The sequence below is a fragment of the Ochotona curzoniae genome, unplaced genomic scaffold (assembly GCF_017591425.1).
Source record: "Ochotona curzoniae isolate NIBS_2020 unplaced genomic scaffold, NIBS_Ocur_1.0 contig_2294, whole genome shotgun sequence".
In the NCBI taxonomy this organism is placed as follows: Eukaryota; Metazoa; Chordata; class Mammalia; order Lagomorpha; family Ochotonidae; genus Ochotona; species Ochotona curzoniae.
In genome coordinates this window covers 5281223-5290429 of record NW_024465405.1, presented here as the reverse complement: position 1 = coordinate 5290429, position 9207 = coordinate 5281223, and the positions used below count along the sequence as shown (strand labels likewise).

The 9207-nt window shown below is 61.9% G+C and overlaps 1 long non-coding RNA gene across 1 annotated transcript; it reads right to left on the bottom strand.

Annotated features, from left to right (window-relative positions):
• Window positions 1-1822: 1822 nt before the first annotated feature.
• Window positions 1823-8776, bottom strand: LOC121151141. The gene is made up of 2 exons (XR_005883129.1): window positions 8004-8776; window positions 1823-6648 (listed from the first exon to the last, which is right to left on the bottom strand). It is a non-coding gene; the product is annotated as an uncharacterized LOC121151141 (long non-coding RNA).
• Between the last annotated feature and the right edge of the window lie 431 nt (window positions 8777-9207).

Below are 9207 nucleotides of genomic sequence, written 5' to 3'. Positions count from 1 at the left end.
TGCCTCCATGAGGGCGCGTGGGAACATGCCCTTCACCCCTCCCTGGCACGGTTTTACCAGTAAGGGTTCTATTTTTTTTTTAAGATTCACTTGAGAAGAAGAGTGACAGAAAGTCCGCCCTCCTGGCCCAGTCCCCGCATGGCCACGCCAGCCAAGGCTGAGCCGGGCCGACATGCTGCTTCTCCAGGATGTTAGCAGGGAGCTGGACTGGAAGTGGAGCAGCCAGGACTCAAGCCAATGCCCACATGGGATGCCAGCACCACGGATGGCAACTCGGACCCCTCCGCCGCAGCACTGATGCCTTTAGCAGCCGGCTGTAACTCGGCCAGTATTGACGGTTCAGGAGACAACTGGGGCAAGTTTGCGTCCACATCTTACAGACATGGAGTGCAAGGCTGGGGACGAAGGCCGTGGCTGGTGCTTGCAGTCGCCGGAGCTGGACGGGGCTGCCGTCGGCCAGTCCTGCTCAGAGCAAGAGCTGGGCTCTGTCCTCACTTGACCACCGCAGCCCGTGCTGCCTACAGGACCATGGGAGACTCAGCGGTTAAACCCTTGAAGGTCTTTTCCCAGACAGCTACGTGGTTTCCGGTGCTGGCCAGCAGGAAGGCCTTGGCAGAGCTCAGAGAGTGCAGGAACACAGCAGGAAGACACCCGAGCATGGGCACGGGTCCTGGCAGGTGCGGCTGGACGACTCGCACGCCACACAGTCCGGAACAAGGGGCTGCAGGGCTGGCTGCCATGCCTGCGAGGGTGTCTCCCCATCACCAACGGCCTGCAGAGCTGTGTGACCCACCTCCTTCCATCTGCACACCTCGGCAAGTGTAACTCCCCGCCCCCATACCCCCAGCTCAGCGTGTCCAGCTCCTCGCAGGGCAGGAGCACACACCGACAGCTCCCTGGACCTTCCCCACTGAGGGCTGGAAGTCTCAGACCTCGGCACGGCAAGGTGGCCCTCTTCCTCTCACTGGCTGGGGGACAGGAGCTGCTAAGCACAGCAGGCAGGATCGACACCACCGGGAGGGTCCTGTGCAGAAGGCCAGCAGGTCATCACTGAGGCAGCTGTCTCCCTGGCCGCCCCTGCCCTGATGCGCCTGTCCACTCAGCACCGTCCATCACTCATGCCGCTGAGTAACAATGATCTGCTCCCAGGCGGTACAGCGCTGGGTTCCTCTGACACGCCTCTGCCGGGGCCTGAGCCGCTGGGCCACCGGGAGGCTGAGGCCTCCATAGGGGTCAAGTCCAACTCAGCAGATTTTCACACCAAATCTCGGCCTCTGCCCCCACATCTGGGAACCACGGCGAGCTAGCTAGGACAGCGGGCGGTGGAGTGGGTGCTGAAGCCCAGGCAGCCCTTGGCTGAGCCCATGTGGACAGGCCCGCTGCCTCCAGCGAGACAGCCTGGACCCAGGACAGTCCCTGAGCTGTCACTTCAGAGGGAAACAGAGACACAACACCCCATGAGGCTCTCAGAGAAAGGACAGCAGTTCGGGGCACCGAGTCTGGCCGGGCACACCCAGGGAAAAACACCCCAGCAGCAAGCCACCACCCTCCCCACCTCCAGCCCCAAAGCCACCCTCGGCATCTGGCAGCCACGGACAGGCGCCTGGGGGGAGCGGTCCCCCACTCCGAGGAGGTCTCCTCATGTCTGCCTCCAGGCAGGCAGGACGCCACTTCCCCGTGGACACATCATCGCCCCCTTCGGCGCGTCCCCGCGCGGGGAGGCGGCCACGGCATTCTTGGCTCCCTCCTGACGGCTGCACATGTGGGCCCCATTTGCGGGGGGCACCGGGAGGGGGCGGGGAGCCAGAGGGGGGTTGGTGGGACTGGCGTTAAACACTTCCACCTGAGAATGTGGAGGCAGCACCCCCCAAAGTGATGAAAGGGACCCGAGCCCAGGACGCTGCAGGGAGGGGATACAGAGAAGGCCCTGACGTGCGAGGGGGCGGCACGGACCCCCCAGCGAGAGGCTGGCAGGGTGAGCTGGTGGACGCATGCAGGCAGGGGCGAATCCCTGCCCTTGGGGTTCACAGGGACCCAGGATGCCCCAAGGAGGTCACCAGAGACCCCAGCCCCTCTGGCTCTTGCCACAGCCTGTGTCACAGCCACCCAGGGGCAATAACCCCTTGGGGACCCCACAGGGCACCCCCAAAAGGTGTGAGATCCCCGGAAACCATGCACCCATCCACAGAGCCCCAAGGCCAAGTACAAGAACGTGACCAGGCTCCAGGACAACAGGAAAGCTTGGCACCCACCAGGGCCAGCCTTGGCACGGAGGCACCATGCTGTCCAGCCCTGGCCATGCCTGCCCGCAGCAAGCGCTAGACTCCCAACACGGGCACCCCACTTCCAGGTCCTGTGCATCCCCCATGTCAGGGCCTCCCGCGCCCCTTCCAGTATGCACAGACCCAGGGCGTTCCCCTCAGCCTGTCTCCCCAGCTCCACCAGAAGCTTCAGCTTGTAGCGTGGTCGAGGAGGAAATGGAGCCCGAAGCGAGACGAGCCATCCTGATGCAGGCCCACGACACCCAGGCTGGGCAGCCTCCACGGAGAGGTGCCACGGCCCACCCAGGCCTCTCCGTGGGCTACGTCAGCACAGCACAAGCTCTCCGCAGTCTGTGACCCTCGGCAGCAGCAACCACAGGACAGACACGGAATCACGTGGGGAGCGGCCCACGTGGGAAGCAGGGTGAGTCCGTGGCAGGAGGTAGCCAGGGCAAGGCCAGTCGAAGAACAGGAAGCCTCAGCCCGGCACACTGGCTGGGACTGGAGCAGATCACAGGGCTTCGCAAACAGGACAGAACCAGTCCGACCTGCACAGGGGGCTGTGTAGGGAAAGGCTGGGCTGGAGCAAGAGAGGGCATCCCAGGACCTGAGAGACACTACGCCCCTGGTACCCAGTGGAACGAGAGGAAATGGAGCTGCAAGCACCAATGCCAGCTGGCAGACCAGGCAGCCTGCCGTGGTCTGAGAACGTTCCAGAAGAGAAGCCACCAGGACCTGAGACCAGTGGCAGGAGGCTGAGCACCAGGGACACCTGGGTCTTGCTGCCCATCAGGGCTAGGCCACCCAGCGGAACCCCTGGGCGGGGAGAGTCAAGGAGAGCCCAGACTGGAGCAGAGAGGCGCTCCAGGACGAGACAGACAGTTCCAGAACATTCTCCACTGAGCAGCCCTACAGGAAACTGGCCATGTGGGTCAGCAACTCAGAGCTGCCCAAGCTGGCCCTGCGGGCAGAGCGTGCGGTGGGAGGAGCGGGCTGGGGGAGATGCCAGGTGTGGGCTCCCCAGCCTCGAGCACTGTCCACTCAGTGACCCCAGGCCAGTCAGTATCCTACAGTCTGTAAGGCCAGCCCAGCCAGGGCTGAGCCTCCAGGGCATGAATTCAAGCTGGGACTCCAGCCACGCGTGCAACCTTCCATGGGGCTCAAGGGGGAAGATGAGGAGGGGACACCTAGCCCACGCAGCATGACCACTGCCGGACAGCAGGCACGTGGACAGCTCCCAGCACCCCGGAGAGCCTCCAAGAGCCAAGGAGCGTCGGGCAGTGCGTGTCCGTCCATCTGTCCACTGAGACGGCTAGAGACATGGGCCGGAGGGCAACGGTCAATCCGACGGGAAGGAGGGACGAGCCCTACTGGAAGGGATGGGGCCAGCGCAATTTACAGCGCCCGGAGCTGTGCCAGCCCCAGAAGGTGCCGGGGCCACTTGGCGTGGGGCCTGCCTGCGGAGCCAGGCTTTGAAAAACAACTTCCTGTCAATAAAACGCGAGCAGAGCTTGGCCGCAGCTTCAAAGCACTGAGTTATGCCTGCAGTCTGCTCACAGCCGGGCAGGGCCGCTGGCCGTGCTGGGCGCTCAGGCGCTTTTAAGCAGCCCCTCGGGTCCACCTGGAAGGGCCTGCCTCGGAAGCCCTGGAATCTGAGGTCTGGGTAAGGTGGGAGCAGCCCTGCCGTGGCCCGCAGCCGCTGGCAGCCTGGCACCGGGCTGAGCAACCATGCTGACCAAGGGCCTGCTCCACATTTGCATTTCGGAGGGAGAAGAGGAAGAGAAGGATCCGACATGTGGTTCCCATTGGCCGGGAAAAGCAGAACCATGTGCTGCTTCTAAGGAGAAAGTCCGCAGGGAGGGGCTCCCCTCCGGCCTCACGTCCCCAGCAGGAGGCCTGCCCCTTCACCTGCTCCCAGCACAGAGCAGGCGCGAGGCTGACCCAGGAGGCCTTCCTGGGAGCCGCAGGTGCAGCCACAGGGCCCTGCTGCACCGCAGCTTCAGCAACAGCCTCACTCAGCCCCAACAAGGCACTCCTATCAGTCAGGGCCCTGCAGTGCCCCGCTTGCCAGCCTCAGCCAGCAAGGATGCCTCTGACCCCATCACAGCGTGGATGTGCACCTCGTGTGGCAGAGGTCAAGGTTTTATGAAGGATGCTGCAGGAGAGACACAGCCAGACACGGCTGGCTAGTGGACTTTGCTGGGAGGCAGCTCCGGCAGCACTGGCTGGCGCCCCTCGGCGCGCAGGGACAGGACTCTGCTTGTCCCACCCCCGGCTTCCCAGCAGCTGCCTATGCCGTGGGGTCAGCTGAGACTAGGCGAGCCACTGACCTGCACGGCACAGCCTGGACTGGCTCCTGCTGCTCCCTGCCACGCCAGGGCCATCCAGCGTCTCCCACTTCCTATCACCTCTGGCCGAAGCACCCACGGCTCCCTCCCCGCCCAGGCGCAGGCAGCGCCTTGGCCCGAGGCTGCCTGCTGCAGCAGTGGCCCCAGACGAAGCCCTCTAAGGTCCCAGGCTCTGTGCCTCAGGCTTCCCGGAAGGCAAGTGTGGCACGCTGGCCTGGCACATGGCAGAAACACAAAATGTCTCAAGCAAATCAGGAACTGTGCTCGCTCTACACACGCTTCTGAGGGCTCCCCAGGGACCCTCAACAGCTCAGGTGCAGCCAAGGCCTCGATACAGCCCAAAGACCCCAGGAGCCACAGGAGCCACAGGAGCCCCAAAGACCCTAGGAGCCCCAGGAGCCACGGGTCAGGCAGGGGCCACGTCTGCCCCCGACAGACAGGAGCGGGGTCCTGGGGACGCTTTGACTTGGGACAGGAGGGCTCCAGGGCCGCAGGAAGACCTGCCACGTTGGTCATGCAGGAGCAGCTGGCCTCACCGCATAAAGACCTCAGTAGCCCCGCACTTCCCCTGCCATGCTCCTCCGTCCCCGTGGCACTGGCTCTGAACTTCTGAGCAGTACTGACAAGGGAAGTGCCACACGCAGGGGAGCGAGGCCGGGGGCTCTGGCCAGGCCTGGACAGCAGAGGCCCCAGGTTCTGCCCCAGTGACCTTGACCCTAAGACAGTGCAGGCGGGGCCCAGTGCAGGTGCATAAACACCCATGAACCTGTTCCCTCTCCCTCCAGTGCCCCCTGGGCCCTTGCCACCCCCAGGTTTGCAGGGTGTGTTACATGTCCAGGGGGACACTCAGGGCTTTACTTCCCGCATCCTGGGCTCTCAGGACACTGCCGGCAGCTGGGCAGCTGCTCCCAGCAAAGGGAGCCGAGCGTGGGTGGCTCGGAGTCCCAGGGTCAGCTAGCACCAGGTCACTGCCTGCCAAGTCTCCTCAGGCTCTTGCCCATCACCCTGGGGAACGTCAAGGTCTGGCCTGGTCACACTGAGCCCCACAGCGTGCTGGGCACCAGCAGTCACTGGCACAGTCGCCTCAGGGCCGCCCGCTGCTGCCCTCGCAGGCATGGGGCTGGCGGAGCCCCTGCAGCCGGAGCCCCTGCAGCCGGGGCTGACAGGCTCTCCCTTGGGGAGGTGCCTCGAGCGGTCAGCAGGATGTGCTCACCATCCCCTTAAAGACGCTCTCGGTGGTCTGGAGCTTCAGGGGTCCTGAACTTAAGTGTGGAAGGATCTACTTCCCAAACTGCCAGGCACCCCGAGCAATCCCCACCAGCCCAGCAGCCTCTCAGAGCAGGGCCTGCGTGCCCACTCACGTGGACAGAGCCACCCAGCCTCTCCAGCTCCCCACCCCAGCAGCCACACGCCACCTGCTGGACACTCGTGCCACACCGGACTCTGAGGTGCGTGGGTCACTGTGAACCCTAGCTGACCAGTGGCCTGATGACAGGAAATGAGAAATTTCTCCAAAGCAAAGAGCAGGGCCTGGAGCTGACACTCAGTAACCACGGTGACCACCTCCCCACAAGGATGGACTGGGAAGCTCCTGCTCCAAGGCAGGCCGGTGGGCGGGCCAGCCGGTGGGCGGGCCAGCGGGTAGCTGCTGGAGAACCTGGGCAGGCCTCCTGCCAAGTGACACTGCATAACCGATTGCAGCTGGGAGCGTGGGGAATCCACTCGCCAGGAGCTCAGCTCGCACCTGTGTACACAGCGCGCAGGCCCTTCCAAGAAGGGCCCTCCTGCTGCCGTCAGGGAACTGCTCAAGAAGGGTGCCTCACCTTGCACGGAACTGTGGCGTCACAGCCAAGCTATGACCTCTCCCCTGGAAAAGGCCCAATTCCAAGGGTGACTGCGGTCTCCAGGGCTGCCTGGGTTCGAGTCCTGGCTCGGCTTCCAACGCCAGCTTCCTGCCATCTTACGCAGGAGACAACAGGGCTGATGAAGCACTGGGTCACTGCGGAGAGGCCCAAGGGAGCGCCGGCCGCAGCGGACATCTGAGAAGTGAGCCAGGAGACAGAAGATATTCATCCATGCTCTCTCTTGCTCTCTCTCATTATCATCCAAGTAAATAAACAAATCTTTTAAAACACTCACACAGCCCGGCACGGTGGCCTAGCGGCTGAAGTCCTCACCTTGAACACGCCAGGCTCCCATATGGGCGCCGGTTCTAATCCCAGCAGCTCCACTTCCCATCCAGCTCCCTGCTCCTGGCTCCCGGCTTCGGATCAGTGCAACATCGGCCGTTGTGATCGCTTGGGGAGTGAACCATCCAAAGGAAAATCTTCCTCTCTGTCTCTCCTCCTCTCTGTATATCTGACTTTGCAACAAAAATAAATAAATCTTTTTAAGAAGCATTCACACATACTAATAACATTGCTGAAAGACGAGTGCATCCGTTGATGCATTCCGCTCCTACGGGCTAAAGAAGAGCCAGCGCATGATTCATCAAGCAATGAAGACCCGACTGCTGCTCACAGCTGAGCCCTGAGCGGGGGCCTGGAGGCAAGCGGACATCAGCCTGCCCCGAAGCAGGTGCCTCCCACGCCAGCAGTGAGTGGGGAGTCTGCTTCAGTACCCCAAAAGTAAAACACCTAGATGCAGCCCATGTGCAAGATCCGTATGGGGAAAACAGAAGATTCTTTTTTAAAAAAAAAAAAGTTTATTTATTTTCATTGGAAAGGCAAATTTTCAGGCAGGAGACACAGAAAAGTCTTCCATCCATTGGTTCACTCCCCAAGTGGCCACAATGGCTGGAGCTCAGCTAATCTGAAGCCAGGAGCTTCTTCCAGGTCTCCCACGCAGGTACAAGGTCCCAAGGCTTTGGGCTGTCCTCGACTGCCTTCGCAGGCCACAAGCAGGGAGCTGGATGGAAAGTGGGGCTGCTGGGACACGAACTGGCACCTGTATGGGATCCCGGCTCTTGCAAGGTGAAGATTTAGCCACTGAGCCATCACACGGGCCCCAGAGGAGAAGACTGACGAAAGAAAGGCCCAAACGGACTGAGACACTCCAAGGTCCTTGTCAAGACGCTAGTCCCTCCCAACCGTGTTGGCAGACCCGATGTCCATCACCCCAGTGTCGTGGGGGGGCTGTACCCTGTCCCCCACAGACGTGACCACTTCTCCCACTGGATTCTCCTGGGGCCGCCAGCTCCTATGCTGCCACCTCCCAGACCCGTGGCCTCTCTACTCTCCTGTGTCCTTGGAGGCCTGTCTCCATCTCCCGGTCACTGCCCTGCCCGCTGTCTCACGTCCACAAAGAACAAGGCACACGGACAAGGAAGGGTGGGCAAGGTAAGGGCATCAACGAAGACCGAGAAAGTTCTCTGGCAGCCCAGAGCCATGCTTACCTGACCCAGCCGTGTATGCTCCTGAACAGGAAGTTCTCCCAGTGAGTCTAGGTGTATGCAGATGAGGTGTGCTGCTTGGACCAATCAGGGGGCTGCTCTGGGGGATCCAGCCCTCACCCCTTCACAAGAGTCAACTCAGATGGAGCCGGGAGTTCAAGTGTAAGCCTGCAGCCCTCCCGGGAGCTGTGTGAACTCCCAGAATTCCTTGGAGATGCAACACCTAAGACGTGAGACAAGAAGCAAAGAAACGGTGAGAAACTGAGAGAAAACACCTGCAAAAGACATTCCCAAAATACACCAAGTTCCTGCGCCCTCACCACCCACTTCCTAAGAACATGCGCCACCCAGGAAGAAGCAGGCAGGAGTCCTGAACCGAGGACTCAGGAAGAAAGGCTTGGAGACGACAGAAGTGGAGGAGACGGTCCTCGTCACACGTCACCAGGGAGTCTCAGATCCCATTCCGCTGTGAGGACGCTGGAACAGTTACAGCACTGGGGCCGGAGAGGGCGCGGGCGGCAGGCGCGGGCGGCAGGTGCTCAGACCCAGCACTGATGAGGCTGCAAGGGTTCAGCTGACTTCAAGAAGGTTCAGCGGTGGACAAGTGGTGGCACCTGCCGGCATGAGTGTGTGCTGGGGGGTGAAGTCAGTTGGGTTGAGTTAGACTTCAGTGCCCAGTGATGGACACGAGATCTCCATGGGATTAGGGCAGACTGGACCAGTCCACTGCACATGCTGGCAGGCACAGGAGCGGGGGGGCCGGTCCAGTGGGGGTTATTGGGGGTCGCTCTGGCTGGGCTGCAGCTCCCCCGTGGTACATGAGGGCCAGGTGCGTGTTGGGCAGGGCTGGCTGGACTGACTTAGAGGGTAAAACAAATTGGTCGACTATCCCAGTGAAACTTGACAGCAAATTTCTGGGCCAGTGGAGACTCGGAGGTGGAGTGTGACAGCGAGACGACCTCGGAAGGATTTTCTCATCCGTGGAGCAGCGATATGAGCAGGATCTCAGAACTCTGGGAAACACATGAACAGACCCCTCAGAAAACGCTCCGCAGTGGGGACCCTGGGGTGACATCGGGTGGCAGTTCCCCAGTCCCCGGGGTAATGCAGCGGTGAGGAGCCCGGGCGTGGTTTCCCCTCTCCCCTGGCTACAGGAAGGACATGTGTAAACAGGGGTCTCACCCACGGCCCCCTGATCCTCAACCCT